The sequence below is a fragment of the Falco naumanni genome, chromosome 7 (genome assembly GCF_017639655.2).
Source record: "Falco naumanni isolate bFalNau1 chromosome 7, bFalNau1.pat, whole genome shotgun sequence".
NCBI lineage: Eukaryota > Metazoa > Chordata > Aves > Falconiformes > Falconidae > Falco > Falco naumanni.
In genome coordinates, this window is record NC_054060.1 from 20,943,260 (window position 1) to 20,964,665 (window position 21,406).

The window sequence follows — 21,406 nt, forward strand, 5'->3', positions numbered from 1 at the left end:
AACTATGATAAAATAAAAACAGCAAGAGAGACAGCAAGCTAGAACTTCTAACAACTCTACTCCTTCTCATACACTGGAAGAAATTAAAATTATACCAGTGATTAGAAAAAAAAAAAAAAAGCTTTCATTCCTCGTGAACTGCAAGCATGTTCTTGACCGTCTTGGATCTTTATGGATTCAGGAAACACATAGTGATTGCATTCATCAGAATATGCCCACAGGCCTGTAGTGATTTCTTCACTTACGCTTTTTCCTGATACAAGACTGCTGCTTCATTTTGGGGGCCTTGCCCAAGAGAAGGCTCATGAAACATCACATGCTTCTGTCTCTGTATTTCATGCCTTAATGACTATGGACAGTTGTACAGTTTTTGATATGTACAATAAAAAAAAAAAAAAAAAAAGGCTGTATTAGTAACAGAAATTTCTAAGACAACTGGGACTCCTGAGCTTGTCTATGGCCTTGGGGAGATGGGGAATGACAGGTTTTGCTGACATTTTCTCATGGATAGCATTGAAACAGAAATGGTTTATAAAATGTGTATTACTTTCTTCACAGCTCTGGAAAATAACACTACCCTTTTCACAAATTACACATAAAAATAAAAGAGCCCTTCATGATAGCTGCTTTCCGCAAAGCTCATATAAATGGTTTCTAGCTGTCACTGTCTGGCCCAAAGCTTAATTCCACTGAGCTGCTGAGAATAAAGGATAGTGATTAAAGGAATACAGTGCCACTTCAAACACTATTTTTGTGGTATACTAGGAACAATATCATAGATTAGTATCCCTAATGTATTTTGGAATTCCAGTATGTGACTGCAGCATACCCCAACCCAGAAATCTGGCTGGTAGACTGTAGTGTGTATTTGTCTATATAGTTGAAGACTACTCGTTTCATATAAAGCTGCATTGATCTGATTTTAATATCTTCCACCACAGAATGTGCTGGATCTGATTTGCAATGCTGAATTGCAGTAACAGGTTGAATATGCAGTTGTGTTGAACTATCAGGTAAAATTGAGTATATCAAAGACTATTTTCCCTTCCAAAACACAAGGATCTCTGTCTGTCAGTCTGTCCTCTGGATAAATGTAGTAACTCCCTCTTCTTTGATGAGGTTTTCTTAATTATGAAACCTAAAACATTCACTACATGCTATAACTTTTTCTTTACAATCCAGGTAATGATAGGAACACACAAGTTAACTCCAAAACAAACCTAAGGAGCAACCTTTCTCTGCATAATTTCAAAATTATGGAAAACATCTGCAATAACATATGTAATATTATATTTTTAATTTTTATTAACCATGTTCTTTTTGATACAACAATCTTCCCATCTCTACTTGTATCGGACATCACTCAAGCTTTTACCTCAAATTCCCTTCAGTAACATCCAGCTTGACGTACAGCTAATAAACTGCCCCATCTAAAGAGATTTATCAGTTCGATTTTACAGCTTGGTTGATTTTTTTAAGACTTCAAAGGCTTTTATGCAGTGCCCCTCAGACCCAGTTGCAACACTTTGACCAATTTCCTTCCAAGACTGGGCAAAAGTCATCCCACAATAAATCTGCTAAGTCATTACTTAGATTTCATAAACAAGTTCCAAAAAAGAACATTTCACTTGGGAGAGTAACTTTTAAAATTAAAATAACAAAAGGAAATAGATTGTTTTAGTTTGCCTGAACTAAAAGGAAGGATTCCAGTGGATTTTCAGTTATACTCAAAATGTGCCATTCATGTTTTCCCTTTCCCATTTCCCCCACGAGCTTTATCTATTAATTTGGTTTATAACTGACATTTTTGGGACACCCACAGTAAGCTTCACCTGCAGCAGCCACTTATAAATGTCCGATTGTAAGGGAGGAAACTCTCCGCATTCCACATCTGATACAGATTTTGCTTTTAATAACAGGAACTGCAACATACATACTTTCTGAAGAAAAGTGAGTGAAAAATTAATAAAGGAATTCGAGAACATCTCAAGACAGAGAGAAGTGCTATTAATTTCAGTGGAAGGGAGAGGCTCAGAGAGATGACAGTAATATAAGCAGGGACAGGGTGAAGCTCTTGGGTTCCAGTCCAAATCTTTCAAACCCAATGCTCTAAATGAGAGTCCAATCTCTAAATTTAGGTGTCTAAAATTAAAATGGCCTGCCTAAGGGGTCAACCATCTGTATCTTCCAGTTAATTTAAGAGGCATCATACTTACTCAGTTGTGTGAAAAAAGAAATCACCAAGTGTTTACATATAGGACTCATATCCTAAGTTTAAGGGCACAAGTTTAATATACAGTAATTTTCTGGACTCCACACATCAATTTTCCCCAAAGTTAGAAATTTTGCCTCAGACACAGGGGGCTCCTTGCTCATAGTATTCTCAATAGCAAAAACCTTCTTCCAGAAATAACAGGGCATGCTTATTCAGCCTAATCAAGTTAGAGTCTTCATTTACATTGGGCCGTAATACAACCGATTAAACGTGTATTAAGCAGCTGTTCAGTTCTTGTAAGTTGGGCAATTATCCCCTATACACTCCCTTATTCCCCAGTTAAGTGATCTATCAAGGGAAGAATAAGGTATAATGCAGAATCTGAGTGTTAATCCTCCAAATATTCAGTAAACTACAGTTGAGAATGATTGGAAGTTGTACAACTCAGCTCCTAGAAGATGCAAAGACAGATTAACAGGATGTGGGCATTAAAACATCCAGTTCCAAAGGGCTGAAAACTATTTAAAAGCATTTGATTTTAAATAAGCTTTTTTTTTTTTTTTTTAACGCTGCTCTCTTCAGTCTGTTGAGAAATTTTTAATAGAACCACAAAATAGAAAGATTTTCTAGCCTTTCCTGAACAAGAAATAAACAGCCTCAGAGACATATTAGAAAGATGACGCCCATGATTAGGCAAGAAATGTACTGGGGACTTCATTTCTATCCCGGCTCTGCTACACACATCAAAACACAATCCACTGGCTCACTGTGTGTTTTACCTGCTTTTGGAACACATGAATCATTACACACCCTGGCTACAGCACCTGACTCTTTAGCTCAAGCTGAGGAGAGATGGGCTGTTAGTATTCCATGTCTGCACTTCAGCACCTGACGTACCACTCAAGATGGTAATTAACATAATATCATTTTACAAATATTCTTTATGAGGCATGAAACACTTTAATAATAAGAGATCTTAGACAATAAGCCAATAACCACATAGCCACTCAGCAGGAACTTCATTCCCCTTCCAGTGCCAGGTTTGCTACAAGAAATGTCATGCTGTCTTGGGTATGACATTCACTGTCCTGTGGAAACAGAGACTATCTGTGACAGTTCAATCACGTCTTGCAGCTGTGAGGTTACTTTCATCCCAGGTGATATATATGAATAAAATAATGATGTGGGGTTTTTTTGGTCAATTGCCAATCTTGCTGCTAATGATCTTTATATTAAACAGCATATTTCCCTATTCGAAAGAATGCCAAATTCACCTTTGTAAGAAGGTTCTGTAACTTCAGCAGCTTTCCTGCTTATCAAGAAATTTCTTCTCCCCACCAGGAAATAAACCTCAAGGGCAAAAAGGAAAAAAAAAAAAAAAAGGCACTTGACTGCACTCTGCTTGTATTAGGCAAAGGCCCTTCCTCATCACCTTATGAAAAACCAAGTAGTTTTACAATGGATATAGCAAGACGTAGGTTAGTTTCTTTGCCTTTCCAGGATGACAGAAAGAAGCTTTTATTAAAAATGTAAAATTATGGGGCTTGATTTTCATCAAGCTTTTTGTTTACTGCACTAAATTATACAAAACATCTAGAAAGCATTCAACTTACCATTTAGTAAGTAGCTACCAGAAATATATCCTCTCATTTTACCTGAAGTAGTCATCTACACAAGCTACTACTCCATCCCACAACTTTCAGATTTCCTGTGATTGAACAGCAAATCAATAAAACATTTTGGTACAGCTGTAACTTGCAACAGATGCTGACTATTTCTTTACTTCTAAGATTATACATGAATCCTAAGCAAAAAATCATTGGTACCACAACATTTAGATGCTTTACCACAACCAAGATAAACTATGTACAATAGCTGCTAACAGTAATGAGACTGTTTATTTGAAACAACGAATAGCCCACATGTTGCTTGGCTGGGTGGTAATCCACACTGAGAGCATCTCACATGAAAAATGGCTTGAGATTCTGGGGAGAAACTGGAACTCATACCAATACATTGCAGTAGTTCTATATAAGTATATTATGCTTTTGTGGGGAAGAAAACCCAAACAATGACAAAAGAACCCCACCACCCAAAAATGAAACACCAATGGTGCAAGATTAGAACAAACCCAAACAAATTCAAAGAAAACCCACAGTGAAGAGCATTAAAAAAGCCCTACATCGTTCACTCCCTAAAAATCTCATTGCCTCCAAAATCTTCTCCCTTGGGAAGTCAGCAGGGCCAGAACTTCACTATACGCTATATACCCACTGCACTCCCTGCTGCAAGCTTAGGAGAGACAGTTGAAAGAGAAAGGAAGGGCCTGTGGAAAAAGCTTATGCTAAACACCAGTAACATGAGGCCATCCTGTTCTAGATGTACATGCACACACAGAGGCGTTTACATGTGCATATAAATACACAAATATGTATATATATTTATTCTATCCTAACAGTGTACAAACTCCTGTGTGGCAAACATCCTTCTCTGTCACAAATACAGAGCAGGCTTATCATCTAGAATGTGTGTTTTATCTTTGTATAAAGGGTGATATTTCACTTCTCCAAGGGTTCCTGACCCCTTTTCTCTAATTGATTAAATTAAAAATAAAAACATATTAGGACATCTCTTTTGGTTCTGCCATGGAAGTAGATCATACTGCCTGAGAAGTACTTTGTGAATTCTCCTTCCAAATCGAACAGATGAGGTGCTTTTAATCATCTCTGTGGTAAGCACACGTTTTGCGACTATTCCTTCGGTTTCAGTCAGCAGCACAGTTCTTGGAGCTGCCTGAAATGTTCTCAATAAAATTTGATACTCAGCAGCAGAAAGGATGCTAAACTAAGAGAAGAAACAATCAGACTGCATATTATTTTCTCTCGGGAACACTGGATGTGCAGATAAATGACTGATTCAAATAAAACAGCAGAATGAAAAGCTGCAGAAACAGTGCAAGGAAAGAGCAAGAGATTAGTATCTGCTCCTTGAATGGCTTATGACATGATAAAATGAAGAAGTTTGTTCATCTCTGAAGCTGTTCTTCATATTCCAAATGTCTTCTCTACATAAGCTGAAATGCAGAAATAATAACCAGAGAAAAGTCCTGTGTTGCTTCTACAATGCAATCCAAGAAAGTCCGTTAATATTTACTTCAAATATACAAGTGTTTTAATCATGGAAACTTTTGGAACGCTAACAGTGAGATGCACAAACAATGCTTTTGGAACTTGAACCCCCCAAAATACTTTCTGTTTCTGAGGTAAATCACCTCCAGGCATGACATAACAGCCAGCTAAGAGTGCTGACTCTGAAAAGTGAGGGGAAACCTGACCCTTCCCCAGTCCAGCAAAGGGACATGCTCACATTAACCATGTAGGAAGCACCAAAGAAAAGGCCATCAACAAAGTTAGATGAGAAGTTGAAAAGAAATAATCAAAATTCACAACCTTCTTGCTACTATCAGGCCATCTTCCTTCTTGAAAATTTTACCTGTATGTTTCTACCCATATAGTCAATAGGGGAGCCTTTTGCATGCCTGAAGGACTGTAAAGCTACTTGAAATTCGTCACGTGAAGTACTGCAGCATGTCAAGTTCTTACATTATTTAAGACTCAAATAGAGTAAACCCTGAAATTGTCATGTGAGATCTAAACTGACAGCCACATGCTGTCCCTCTGTTTTAACACCAGTCCCTGTTTGGATTCCTTCCCTACCAAGTAATCTTAGAAATTCAGTTCCTGTAATAAAGATGCAAAAGCTAGATATTCATGTTGGTCAAGATCAAAGAGTATGACAAGGTGAATGTAGGTTTTCCTAATGGCACCAAATATAGTTTTTGGCCTAGGTACGTTAGTTGCTGTCATAGTGAAACAAATAGCTTCAATTGCAAACGTTAACAGGCAGCAGATAATTGGGCATATAGGTGCATCCCTGGGTGACTATCTGAAGCTGAATTCTGAACTCTCAAGCAAATGACTGGTACATGCTCACTGTAATCTGTACAGGCTGCTTGTAAACTTTGGTAACACCTGGACTAACAGAAGGGTCACATTCTGAATCCTCCCATTAACACAGAGCCAGAACATGCAATTAAAAGGCTGCTCACACATTGTGGTTTTGCATACTATTTCGACTGGGGGACAATACAAGTTTAGGTGCCAAAAATAAGGGCTCCCAGAAAGAAGTGTTAGTCTCAGAAAGAAAAGGGGGCCAGGAAAGAAGGCAGCAAAGACTGGGGAAGCGAGGGAAAACCCTAGAGATCAGAGATGCATGGAGACAAACACCAGGGGATGATGCCCTGGGACCCTGGCCAGTGACGTCCAAGACTGGCAGCTACAAGGAGATGCACAGCACAAACCAGCACAACTTTGCACCCAACCTCCTGAACCAGCAGTGATCTCCCAGCTGGGAAGGGAAGTCAAGACCTAGTGAATATAGTGCTGGCAGCAGAGCAGGTGAGGAAGTATGCAAAATGAATCAAGTGTGATAAAAGCTTAAATCTTGTTGGTTCTTAAATAAACCCCAGTATGTAGCTACACTACATACTGGTTTTAGTTCTAACTCACCTTTGAGAGCTTAATACTCAGTTTCCTGTTAGTTCTCCTCAGCATGCTGTGGCCTGCCTTATGAAAAGTACTACCTAGTTACAAAAGTTTAAGTACATTTTATTCACTGTTTACAAAACAACAACGTTAAAAGTAGTCAAACTCCCCAAAACCAGAAAAAATTTACCCAATTCAACCTTATAACTGCAGGTCTCAAGCTGAAGTTTTGCATTGCAATCACAAAAGCATTTTGGTAGAAAATGGAAAACAAATTCTTTCAAAAGAAAATTCCATACTGCTAGTTGCTGCTACCTTATAGAAAAATGCAGCCTACCAAATTAAAAAATGAAACAGTGATCTAAAATTGAGGTTCACAATTAATAATAAAATTATGAATCCATGGAAGGGTATAAAAAATTACATTTTATTTCACAATTTCCATTTCATATATCATGAAAGGAAGCAGGCAGAAGTATAAAAGCTTGGGGGAAAAAAAGAGCATCTGGGTCTTCTGGGAGTTCATTTTATGCTGTGATTGGTGAAAAGCCTCTCTAAAAAGGTTATAAATGCTATATTAATTTCATTAGGAAAGCTCCCATGGCATATTAAATTAGTTTCTGGCACTGTTATTGCATGTTTTCAGATACACAAAATCTTAGAAGGTAATTTCATTAACAGTAAAGATCTGAGAAAAGCAACTAAAATATTTTAAACAGATTGGTGACAATTCAGCTTGGAAGCATGAATGTTTATTAATATACTATCATTCTCTTCTGATTAACAACACACTGACACACGAGCTAGCAGGCTCTGCTACTGAAATTACATTATCCTTCAGGCTTCTGTATTTGCAGAGACTGCATGAACAGCTCGCAAAAGATTAATGACCTACTCCTTTATTTAAGGCAGATACTCATCTTCAGTGATCACATATAAACTCTGAAGCTGAGCATGAAATTTAACAACTGTCTTAGCTTACAACCTTAAGAAACAAGACTATTTTCTCCAGACATTTGCTACACCGGGCACTGTCGGTAATTCTGGACATATAAAATACTTTAAGGCCAGTTTGTACAACAGCATTAGCAGCTTCTCCATCCTGGCCTTGGTTCTGTAACCTGACTTCCACATGCAGGCCTCTGACGCTACCTATGGTCTCAGTAGAAGCTGATGGGAACTTTTTATCATAGGATACATACCTAAAACACAAATAAATAGAAAGCAAATAAAATAAACTATGTAGGTACTTATAAATCTCACACTCTATGATCACTTTTACAAATAGAGTATGCATATTTCGTATGGTTTAGGTCACGATAATTCTAAAACCTGCATATACTTACTGGTTAATTGAGACAGCCTAAGCTTAGCTATCGTATAAAAGCAATTCTTTTTTCTCTTACTCATGTTTTAACCCCATGCTTTCATTCAACTTCACTCTTAGTCATAAGAAAGGGGATACAAAAGAACTTCTTTAAACCACAAAGGTACAACCTGTATGACCAAAGCTGCTACTTTTTATGTATTCAAGATATTCATCTAATGAATTAAAAGTCTGTAAGTCAGGAGTGTCTTTCTGAAAAGGATGTCTCAGTTCAACTAGACCTGTACTTTTTAAGCATAAACTACAGCACCAAGTTCTACAGCTTGCATGACATCAGGAGATCAGACCATAAAACCTCATAAATGTCCCACTGAACTCAAATTTAATGAGTCACAGCCTAGGCATCTCTCCATCACAACACTAAATCCCCACTGCAGTCAACAACAGATGCAAAGTCTCTGAAGAATATACCCATTAGTACATGGAAATGACATTCTGGAATTTAAAAAAAAAAAAAAAAAAGAAAAAAAGATAACTTTTAAGCCCTACTCCCCTGAACACTAAAGCAAATTTTACTAGCCTTAGTGTATTTGCTGATTCTTCGGACAGTTTCATCTGAAAATTTTCTTGAGAAGTACTGAAAACAAGTTTTTTAGAAAATTTCTTTCGTAACTGATCAGTGTAAACCCTATGACTGGCAAGCATGGGGTTCATAACACAACATACATTTACAGCAGTTCAACAATACATTTAGATGCACAGCTGTGAGATGAAGTGTAACCTGTTGCCAATCAAGTGCTTTTGTTATTTTCAGGAAAATAAATAATCTGAAATTACTTTTATCTAGAGTCAAAACCAGAAACAAACTTAAACAAGATAGGTGTTACTAAACCAAAATACTTTTAAACCCAAAAGGGTGGGAACATACGGAAAAGAAAGGCACTCAATATTTCCAAGTACGCTGGATTCTTAGACAAGCATGGATAAAAACATGGCATGAATAGTAATTTCCTCTCAATAGATACTCTTCTGCACAAAATTAAGAGAAGGGATGCCACAGTATCACATAGGATCAACTAGTTCTTTCAGATAAGGAACCTGTTCAACTGAGTAGTACTCACAAATTTTGATTACTCTTACTGAAGTGCATTAATTATTGAATTACACGGTGCTTATTTTAGATTAAACATTCAGTTTGTCATGGCCATGTTTCCTTCTGTTCCAAGCCTCCAAAGTTCTTGCAAAATGTCCTACTTTGTTTTCACAGAAAAATAACGTAGGTACTCTCATCCAAGTCAGTAATGAAAATATTAACTAATGCCAGATTAGGATATTTTGGGATTTCTGCAGAACGCCAATTGATTTTTCAAGGCTAGTAAAGACATATAGAACCATACCCAGAAAAAAAGCTGAAAGTGCATGTGAGCTCTCAAAAAAAAAGTGCTTGCTTTTTAGGCTACCTTCTGAGCTGACATGAAATACTATTTTCCAACTTACGAATTCTCTTTAAAAAGATTGTTTACGAACAGCAATGTTTGCCTGAATGCCCTAAAAATTGACAAGCATTTTCTCACATATTCAATTCCTATTGTTACAGCAAAAATCAGTAGAAGGAATGCCTAGCAGAGACATGACAGTATGAAATGTATTTGCCATAGTTTAGGAAAGACTGTACACCTGCAGGTTCAGTTTTAAATATATACATCTAAGGGCTAGGAAACTATTCATTTTTACAAATTACAGAAGAACTGAGAAAACACAAGGGTTTGGGGCCAATACATAGCTCCACTTTTTTAGGTATAGAATCAATGTTTTCAGCTGGGGTTTTACAGCTTGACTATTAATGAAATTACAACATTATCTGGCAGATTAATCATCAGGACAAGAATAAACTTTTAAAAAATACTTCATATGACCTAGAAGCCTAAATCCCATTATAAGAAGTTATGTGATCTCTTAAGAACCTGTAGTCTGCTTTTGGAGTGAGTCAAAGAGCTTTGGAAACGTAGAACAACTCACTCCGCATAGGCTACTGATACTACACAGTAATTCACTTTAGTCTCTCCGTCTCAAAAAAAGTAAAATCATCTCAACTATTAACCCACAAAACTTACATGTTCTGTTGCAAAACACTACTCAAAAGATCTACCAAGCCACTGAACCTCAGAGCCACACTCTACTTTCTGTCACATTTGGTCAACTTTATCGAATCCTGTGACATTTACATACATAGGAAGATGTATTGCAGAAGAACACATTATTTGTTTGTGAACTACTAGTAATGGATTCAAAGGAATTGTGCTTATTCTCAACTATGTTTCCTGTAATAGCGTGAAACCTTGCTACTAACTTTTTCTGTAAATACAACAAACTCTCTTGTCTTGTTTAACATGCATTATATGCAGTGACCCAATTTAACAGTGCAAGGCTTGAAGAAAAGAAGAGCTGTTAGATCTACAGATACATAACATCACTACATTCCAGCCAAACAAACAGTGGGAACATGCAGAAGCAACACAGAAGGAACACTCCATATTATTAGCAGCTTTCTCCATCCAGGTATTTTATTAAATGGGTGATAAGCTTTTAGCCTTACCTGGCTGCTCAGGAATTTATATAAATGCCAATTCTAAAAAAAGGCAACTTTTCTGGCAAACTGCTGTAGGATTAGCTACTTCCGACTTAGAGATAACTGTACAAGGTTTAAAATATCCTACTGGTTTTTTGATAAATAGTTTTGCTGTTTCTCAGTAACTCATTCTTCTAGAACACTTGCCTGTAAAACTTCAGCTATGTTTTCAAGAACCTTTTCCTTTTCTTTTAAAACCAATGGTAGTCCCTTATAACTATATACATATGTTTAGTTTTATATATACAGCTACTGTATTTCATTTGCTTTGTAAATTAAGGTAGAAGATCAAATAAAAGTTGCATTTTCCTTAAACATCTGTACAGAAAGTTAAGTACTGCTCTGGAGTTTTTACATTCATAACACTGGCAAGCCCCATTCTTACTGTTGCATTTAAAGAAAAAAATTAAACTGATTGTGTGTACTGCTCTATCTCAAATTATACAATTATAATTAACACTACATTAAATTCTCATGGTATGGTGATAAAAACAAATAAAATAACCACAAGCTACACTTATTAGATATTTTTTCATCTAGATGTCAGGATTTTACTGTACAGCATTGAATCACATATAAAATTACCTCCTCTTAAGACCATGAAATACACTGTACAACTGTGGGAGGGCACAGGTTTCCTGGAAATCTATACACACACACCCCCCCCCACCGTAATGTATTTTCCATAGCCATATCCAAGAAAGATATGGCTTGCAGATAAAACATCACCAAAAAATCACAACTATATGGCAAACTATTTTGTACAGTTGCTTCTTGCCCCACTTTAAAAGTAAATATACTGACATGGCATCATTTCAAGCAGCACAAAATAGATTCTTTTTTCCCATAAATATCAGTCATGAGAAGCGTTTTAAAACATCTCACACAATCTGATGCTCTCCAACAGCAAAAGATTTTGTTTTCCAGGTGTGAACAGAGTAACAGTAAAAGCTAAATCCACTTGTTGGCCATTCACTGTTTTAGCATTTCAGCTTAAAATATATTTTATTGCCACAACTATTCCCTCTGAGGTCATCTTCTGCCAAAGAGACTCAGAACTCTACAACTCAAAGGCTATTTTCCAGAATTATTTTACTAGGAAAGAAGTGTTGTTTCAGTGGTTTGGGGGACGTGAATTGTTGGGGTTTGTATTTTTAAAGCTCCAGACCTTTTTTTCTCCAGTTTCCAAAGGGCTGTGGCAGCATGACTCTCAGGGGATTTATTACAGACAGAATAATTTTCTCCTCCATTGGTAAGTCTCAGATTTGCAGAAGAAAAATGGTTCACAGAAAACATATGTATACATATGTTGTTATAACTTCTCTAAGATAACAATTGGGATAAAACCAGTCATAGGGTTATTTCTACACACAATGGCACACAGAGTAAAATTACGTGCTCTTCTAACCTTTTCCTCACAAAAATAAAGCATCTTTTCATTAAGGTGAAGTTGATTACGAAATCCAAAGAAAGGTATTTCATATTTTTCTTTGATAGCTATAAACATACATTTAACAAGAAGCAATTGGCTTCAGAGATATCTTCTCTCATGAGAACATATCCCTCTATTTATACTGGATAGGAAAATATTTTATATTTAATATAAGAGACACGTGGAATGAAAGCTAACAACTGAATAGCTCTTGAAGGAACCATTTCTCCCATTTTTATGTAAAGCATATTTTAGGAGACAAAACTGGAGGAAGGAAAATGATAATGGCTCTGTTTCTCAAACTTTGTATCAATGTCAGTCAAGAGATTATCAGCTAGATGCAACCATCTCATCAACTCCAGGTACTTACAACTGAGTTGCTCAGGCATGAATATTCATCTCCGGTAGTAGAAAAAGGCAATGATTTATATTTCCATGTTAATTGAGGTCTGCACTTCACTAGTGCAACATTTTGTGCGCATAACAGCTTATCTCAAGCACCTAATCTGCATTAGCGCTAAAGGAGAGCAGCCAAGCTAGCAATACCTCAACTTGATGCACATTCACCAGATTTTCCAGTATGGCTACATATTGCTTATCTGCTGAAATCAGCATATCATCTTTTTGTGGTCAAGAGCACTACCAGGCCTGCAGATAAGCAATACATCTTATCAGTAAGGAGCATGTGCCAGTAAACCAGCACCTTCAAGGCTTGCTTTAAAGAAGATCCCCCCCTGTGAAATAAGTAGTGAATAGTCTGTAGCATGTGTTCAGAGTCACAAAGCAAACCAGTTCAAACAGACTCGGACCCCATTGCAAAACTGTCGTTACTTCTCCCAGTCACAAGTCCCGAGAATCAGTTTCCAACCTACTAGCCTCTGTTTGACCCATCCCCTTTTGCCAATTACAAGGGTTCTCCCTTTCTAGAATAAAGGGACTGAGAAAAGTATATGGGACAGATTAAGTGATAGAAAATGGGTATCTCCTGTTACAAGGATGACACAACATAATTATTATTACTGTTACAAACAGCACAGCTCTAGACTTTATGGTGCTACCTTTTGTTCTACACATGCTTTTCTCTAATCACTGTCAGAAGAAATTTTGAACAATGCAGAATGATAAAAATAAACTGTGTTGCCCAGGAGACATTACAGACCTCTACATGGGGCTTCTTCAAGAGAACTTTTGTTATTGGAGGAGGAGAAAAAACTGTGTAACCTTCACAGAACATGCTTTTTCATAGCCTTTAGTTTCCTCCTATGCTTGCCAAGAATAGGCAACTTTTTATTAATCCTGATTAAATTCTGCTTTGACCATTTACAGTCTGCCTATGCACTAATGAATATCTATCTTTTTATTTCCTGCACAAAACTGTTACACAGTCCTTATCTATTAGGCATCCTCAGTTTGGAATGTTGGAGCAGGGAGATACAAGTATGATTACAAACAGAGAAGAATATGAGAGAAAAAGAAAATCAGTAAAGCATTTCTGGGTACCTCCCAGAAAAGGAAGATTATTTATATGAGTGCAAACAACTTTTCCTAGCTTATCTGAAACTCTGCCTCCAAGTATTTAGCAATGAACAGAACAGAGGAACTCTTCCATAACAGAAACATGCAAGAAAACCTCAGTTATAAACAGGCAGATGTCAGCTCTGTATATCTAAGTTCCTAAAATACTGCATTCATACAAAGAAGCCTGAAGGAACAAACTGTCTATTCCTAAGAAACACTTAGCTTCTGCAGGACCTGTCATTCCAAGTGTTCCTCATCCACTAAGTCATCCCCAGCTACATGGCTCATAAGTTCATTCCTTCAAGCAGGCCTTTCAACACAGAAAAGACATTGTATAAAGCCCAATATTAGAATATCTGATCTCCCCCACTGCCTCCTGGGATATCAAAACTATACATGATAAGAAGCTGTGAGAATAACTCACAGGACCTCAGATCCTTCTGGTAAACTGTCATCCAGACCTGGAGCTTCCCCTAAATGACTTGGCATTGACATGCCTTCACATGGTTTTGATTCAAGTCTTGCTTTTATGATTATTGAAATACCAAACATGAAACACACACTGAGAAAAAATGAAATTTATATAAAGCATCTCAGCTGCAGTGAATTTTGTTTTAAATTCCAAATTTTCAGGTTAACCTCACAATCTCTGAATTTAATCGTCAGCTTGTAAATGTTCAGGCATCCCAGTACTCACAGTTAAGGAAAAGGTTACAGCTTTTCTGTGGCAATTTCTTAACAGACAGTATCAACTTACCAAACTGCAGACATTGTATCAACCTGACTTTGTTCAATATTATCCTCGTGGCCTTCTCTGAGAGACCGCTACAATATATGCTACTTCTGTTAATTTGTGCTGAAAGGAAGTTTCTCTGCAGCTCTTACTCAATTGTACTTGCAGAAATGATGAACACATGACACTCCCTGAATCTTTCCCACATACAAACTTTATCTATGGGTTGTATATTCTGTCATTATTTCTGTTGGAATTACATAAATCTGCCTTCCCTTTATACTCTACCTTTCCTTTAATTCACCTGTACCCTTCCAGAGGCAAAGATGTAAAGAGTTACTTAGAGAGACATGGGAAGTGATTTCATTGCTTCACGCTTAATTATAGTTTGCTAAATCAATGCTTTCTTTACACTAAAATAATCCTTTCCCATTAGCACAATGTTATTTAAAACACCTGTATGTCCTCCTTTTCTCTCCAATTGACAATGTAACAGCTCAAAGACTTAGAACAGAAGCTACTGGGATATTAAATATTCTCAGGTGAGAGGCAGGCAGGTTTCTGGTAAGGGACGGTGGATCTGAGGCTAAGCATTCCTGACATACCCATCTGCAACACTTCGGTCTGGGTTCCGTTCTCAGATAAGTATGCTATTCTGATTAGAGCAAGTGTGCTGTCCTACTTGTATCTAAGTGTAGAGTTTGATAGCCTGTATTTACTTCTACTGTTTGCTGCTTAGTACAGACTGAATCTAAGTAATGAACTCAAGTTCACCACCATCAAGAATCTGTCCTTTACAGTGATCTCAGTGCTAACAGGGAAAACTATTTAACACAGGATAAAAGCTCCTTTACAGTATCTTGGAAACACTGAAGGCCATATAGGTGTTTGCACAGAAATTTACTGATTGCGTACCTACACAGATATATCTGGGATCACTCCCTCCATGTCCTTGCTTAGCAATTTCCAATAGGCTGGAAGTACCTGATAGAGTCACTTACCAGTAATAGAGAAATGACTCATTTCAAACAAGAGACTGAGCAACCCAACTCAGGGACTGTTTCTCACACTTTGTTTCTTGTTGCAGTAGATCTCAAAAGAGACAGAAAAAGTTAAACAAGTAAAGATATTACCTGTTACACAATCTTCTCTGGCATTCTTGTATTCACAACTTGCATAACTTGAGACAGACAAAACCCTTTACAATGTCAAGCTCCTAAATTAAAGTTCTGTCAGTACAGGGCTTTGAGTGTTGATGTAGACACTGCCCATGGGACACAGCCACAGCAATTCTTTGCTGGAAGAAAGTTGTAGTAACTGCACTATTTAGAAAGTAATTACAGTAGAAGAAGGTAAAGTGACAACAATAAGGATCAATGCTGTAAGAAAGGTGTCTACTCCAATGCCCTTGTTCTTGAGACTAAAAGTAGTCTGCAGAATGACTAATTGTCAGTCACTCCAGAATTTAATGTTTCAACAGTACCGATAAAATAACCTTAGCGTGGTCTGCTGTGTAATGCAGAGCAAAGGAATTTGTTCAGTAATTTTTTCACTAATATAATATCAGCAGAGTTCCATTCTTGCTAAGGTGTTAAAACATAAAAGACAGAAAAAAAATTTCACTCAGATTTCTTAATAGGCAATGATTATTTTACCAGTTTCTATGGTACTATCACCATGGCAGCTAGCCATTTTAATCCCAGGCATTAGAACACATTTCTGATAAAATCAGAGCAATAGCTTAGAAATAAATTACATGTCCTGGTCATACGCAGCAGTAGCAACTTTGTAAATTTCCATATAACAAGAGGTCACTAACAGCATCAACAGACATCAGGATTAGAAACGTGATATTTCAAGCATCTAATTAAAGAACAGGTTCTCGGTGTTCCTTACTCTAATTCTGAAAACAATAGCAGAAATATAACCATTGTGATAAAAACAAGAACCAAAATTCTTTCACAGCTTGCTTGGTTTCTACATGGGTTTTGTCCCTTCTTTGATTAACTAGTTAATGCATATGATTACTCAGCAGATTCTAAGAGAATGTGCAAGTGAAATAAAATCCACTATAGAGCACTGAGTATCTGCAAAACACTGACAGATTAAAAATAGCTACTTTACCCTTGCATTAAAAAAATACTTTGTTCTCTGTACAGGTTAAACAGTATTGAAGCATCACATACCAGACTGAAATTGTGATCAGAGAGCATATCTCTGTGTTCTGACCGACGAAATTTTCAACATACAATGTGAAAAATACTAATTTTACTAAATGTATCATGAAGTATTCACAAATATGTTCATCTTGAAAAAAACTTGAAGTCTTCACAAATACTTTCAGCAATAGCAATCCTCCACTTCCTCTATAAATTACATAAGAAATAACATTTTCAAACTATCTTAGAAAAAATTCATACTCTTGTCCTGGGATTTATGATTTTTTTTTCCAAATTAAACTGTACTTGAAAAGGCTGAGAGACTCTAAAATATTAAATTAATTTATAAATCCTTTTAATAAAAGCTAATAAGCAAGTTCAACAATTTATTTCAAGCCTAAAGCTTTGCCCAGGGTCCATCCAAGAGATATTAAAGAAGTACAGATAATGTCAATGATATTCTGCAGTAAAACATTACAGCAAAGCACTATGACTAAAACCCATTGCTATAACTGTTCCTAAAATAGACAGCATTGACCTCAAATAGAAGAGCAAAAATCTGAAGTAAACTGAGAATAAGACCTGAGATACATCACAATTAGATTTGTCTCTTCAAACTACTTAAAATCAGAAATACTCATCACAGAAGCAGTCATGCTAGGAGAACAATTTAAAAATGGAACCGTAAGTCAAGTCTTCCATATCTTCAGTATCTCCATGCTTGTAAGATATACAATTTTTCCTCCCTTGGGTCAGTAAGAGCTAAACAAAAAGCTAGAAAATATTTGATGGTGAAATAGTTGTACTGTTACATTTACATGCATATAATAATTAACCTGCCTTTAAAATAAAACCAATTAATTACCATTCAAGGATTTGAGGACAGTTCTGCCATCTTATCTAGGGATACTTGACTTCCTCAGTTTTGTGTCATACTTTTTCTTAGGAAAACAACAATAAAGAAATACAGAAAGATACAACGTAACATCTATGCAACATTTATATCACACTTTAACTGGTCAACATCTACTCCTCTTAAGACTACACTGCTGAATTTTCAGACCATCTAAGTAGCCAGGTTAATCTCCCAGGTTTTTTTCATTAGGGCAACACTGATTAATTTGTCTAAAGCTCTACGCTTTGGTCTAAATAGCTATGAATGCATTTGCATGGCTGTACAGTGCTTATTGATGGTAGATTACAAAATCTTCAACAACAACAAAAAAAAGCTTTTTCTACTTCTTTCAGACCTCAATTCAGTAACGGTTGCACTTGATATTTTAAGCGCTTGCCATCTCCTTAATTAAAAATGTACATTTAATTTTTGCTTTATTTAAGTCCCAAGATATTTTATGAAATTCAAGTCAAAAGATTTAGATGTCACGATGTTTTGGGGAATGCAGAATGTATTAAACAGAAGGAGACTTCATTAAACACTAAGAGCTAAGGTCTAGACTATATGGTGACAAATATTCTGCTAGTTTCCTTAGTCCTTTCCCTCTTTCAACTCCAACTTTCTCTCCATCAATATATAACTACACGAGAATGTCTTGTCAACGTTGTTATATCAAGACTATAGAAGTTACTGTGTCTAAAGGCAATAAAGAGCAAAATAGCAATATGTGACAACAAGATTAAAAACACATTTTTTATATATATACATATATATATATATTATTTTATGTCTATGAAGTAAATCAGGGGTCCTCAAACTATGGCCCGCGGGCCGGATACGGCCCCCCAAGGTCCTCAATCTAGCCCCTGGTATTTACAGAACCACCACCACCACCCCCACTGGGGGTTGGGGGGGGGGGGGGGGGAAACCAAGCAGCTGGCCCCCTGTTTAAAAATTTTGAGGACCCTTGAAGTAAATAAACAAATTAATAAAATACCATTTTTCCCCAAATAACACAGATACGATACCAAGGAACTCATACAAGATGAAGTGACATGAAAACATCACAGTGATTAGATTTAAAACATATGGTTTTAAACTAAAATTAGATGTTCTACATATAGTACTTTGGCTAATTAAAACATAGATTCCCTAATTTTTGAGTAAGTAACATGAAGGGCAACTATGGCAATAATTAGCACAACGGTTGCGTTGGTAAGATCTGACTCAATGTTCATACGCCTGCCTGTATACAGGTCTACAGAATTCCTGACCTGGAGTCCCACTCACTGAAAGTCTTTTCAGTCCCTGGCCTTTTTGCTGAGTCTGCCAACATGACTTAAGGAAGATGTTCCAGGGGCAATGAAAGATGCAGAGGTAGGCTTACTACGAAAGGACTAAGTACATTCCCACTTGCTCATTCCATAGTCACTTGGAGTCTTATAACCATTCAGCCATTACCATCCTTATCTGAGTTTGTATTGGTAAACCAGGACCAAAACTTTCTAGATCCCCCTTGAAAAAAAAAACAAAACAACAAAAAAACAACAAAAAAAACCCACCAAACCCCCACTTTTTTAAACTGATATATTTTTGCGCTATATATAGCAAATTATTAGTCTGTTAGACCTGATTCCTACTCAGCCTCATATTCCTTAACAGTTATTCTATTCTACATGAAATGAGCTGTCCTGAAGATGACTGAGCTTCTTGTAAACTGCAAACATAAAATCATAATGTCACAAAAGAGCAAGATTCACAAAAACGTCCTTTCCGTTCCATGTCATACCATTATTTCTGCTGTATAGGCATACATAGCCCACACTGGTTCTACACTCCACAATATTACAGCTTTATCAAAAGCATACAGGCTTGTAACAGAAAGTTTCACAGAGCAAGCAGGCATTGAATATTCAGCTTTAATCTAGATTCAAATGGGGAAACTCTAGCTTGTCCCTTATATGAGCAGCACACTCACACCTGGGCAAAGTCTGGCCTTCATCCATAGAAGGGATGCCATTTAGTCAATTCACACCAGCAGCAGGAAACAGAGCCTCAACAGCTATCACACTCATATTTTAATAACAGATTATAAATAAAAAACCAACACTTTTCCTACCAACAGCACTTTCAATTCCTGAAGCTTAATATACTTTGCTTTAAATCTGTGCCATAGCAACCTTTTTTAAAGTCAATGTCATCTGTAAGGACTGAGTTAAAATAAAATGTGGGCCAAATTTATCAGACATTAGTTTCTTTTGGATGTGGAGCTTAGAACACTGATTGTGTGTCATCCTAGATGTGATTCGAGTTGTATACGTTCCATCCAGCAACATATTTTAAACCAGTTCATTGCAAAATACTTGCCCTGATCATCAGTTTCAAGTATTTCTCCGAGATGCTGAAGGTCAAATGAAAAGCGTGGAAGATTTCTTCCTGTTCACATTAAATTTATATTGTATGCTAGAAAATGTAGCACTGTTCAGGCCTAGAAAGTGAAGCCTTAAGAGTTTGTTAAAATATGACAGGTTATATGGTCAATTTAAAGGCACACCTAAGGGACAACAGACGAGACCATTCCCTCTTGCCGTGTGGAGCTATGTATGCCCATGCAGCCGTCAGTATCACTGTGTGTGCACGATACTGACCAGTGATGAGGAACTGACTGTGACAGAACTATGGCAAAAGTAGTCAACAATTTATTCTTTTATTTTCAGCAGTGGCTCACAAGGGGCTCTGCATCTTTGTGTCAGATAGATACCTACCAAGCCTCCAAAAGGAGCTTAGAACAGACATATTCCTACAACCTCCAGGATAAGTGTAGGGGTAGCGAGCTTTTTAGATTTAGATTATATAAGGTTGTGTACCTCACTGCATTATGTTTTATATGCACATTTTATCTCACTGCACTATATTGTACCATGTGAACTCCAAACGATCGTTATTCACAAAGATCCTACCAAACTCCCTTTCATAGCTCTTTCAAAGAGAGAAGAAATATCATATGCACGTCTAATATTTATTGGAATGAGGTCAATCCCCAGATGTCCTGACAGGCTGCAAGAACGAGGGAAGGAGATACCACCTGCCCAAATCGGCCTCCTGCCCGAGGAGCAGCGGGCCACCCGGCCAGGGAGCAGGCTCCTTTCACAGGATAAAGCGGCGAACGCAGGAGCGAAGCTAGGGCGAGAGTCTGCAATGCAGAAGCGCTTCCCGGAGCTCATCAATGAGCCGGGGGAGCCGGGGCGGCGGCAGAACCGGCAAACCTGCCCGCATCCCCACACAACAATCCGAGGCACGGGGCGGGGGGTGCTTCCAAACGCCCGGCTTCGCCCTCACCGGCGGCGGGCGCGGGCTGTGCCCTCCGCCTGCCCGCAGCCCCGCAGCGCGGGCACCCCTGCGGCGGGCAGGGCCGGGCGGCCGGGCCCACCTGTGCCACCTGCCGCGGGCCGCCGCACCGGGCTGCCCCTGCGCGCTGCCGGCCTGCCGAGGGGAGGAGGAGAGAGAAGCAGCTCTTACCTGCTGCCGCCGCTCCTCCCGCGAGCCCTTACTAACCGAGCTCCATCTTCCTCCAGCCGGGGAGGGGGAGGAAGGGGGGGGAGTCAACCCAGCGCCGCCGTCCCCCCCCCAGCTGCTGCTTTCCGTCACCGCTGTCCCCCCGCCCGCGCTGCCCGGCGGAGCGGCCGCCTCTCGCCCGCCCTGCAGACGGCACCGGGAGACGGAAAGCGAGACCCACCTCCCGCCGCCGCCTCCTTCCCATGAAGTCACCGGCCGCAGGGCCCTCCCCCCGGCTGCCCGCAGCGGCCCAGGGAGCCGCGCTCCGCCCCGCGCCGCGCCCGCCCCCGCGGCAGCAGCCCCGCCGGGCCCCCCGCCGCCCGCTCGCCCTGCCGTGCCGGCCGCCACGGCCCCGCCGGAGAAGGCGACGGGATCAGCCGGCGGCACCGCGCAGCCCGA

The 21,406-nt window shown here is 38.4% G+C and overlaps 1 protein-coding gene across 4 annotated transcripts in view; it reads right to left on the reverse strand.

The window, feature by feature from the left end:
- OTUD7A (OTU deubiquitinase 7A) overlaps positions 1 to 21,174 on the reverse strand; it is a 146,504-nt gene extending 125,330 nt beyond the window's left edge. For all 4 annotated transcript variants that reach the window (XM_040601683.1, XM_040601684.1, XM_040601687.1 and 1 more), the window contains exon 1: positions 20,972 to 21,174. The gene's annotated coding sequence lies outside the window, so the exon portion shown is untranslated. The remainder of the gene's footprint in view (positions 1 to 20,971) is intronic.
- Positions 21,175 to 21,406: the final 232 nt, after the last annotated feature.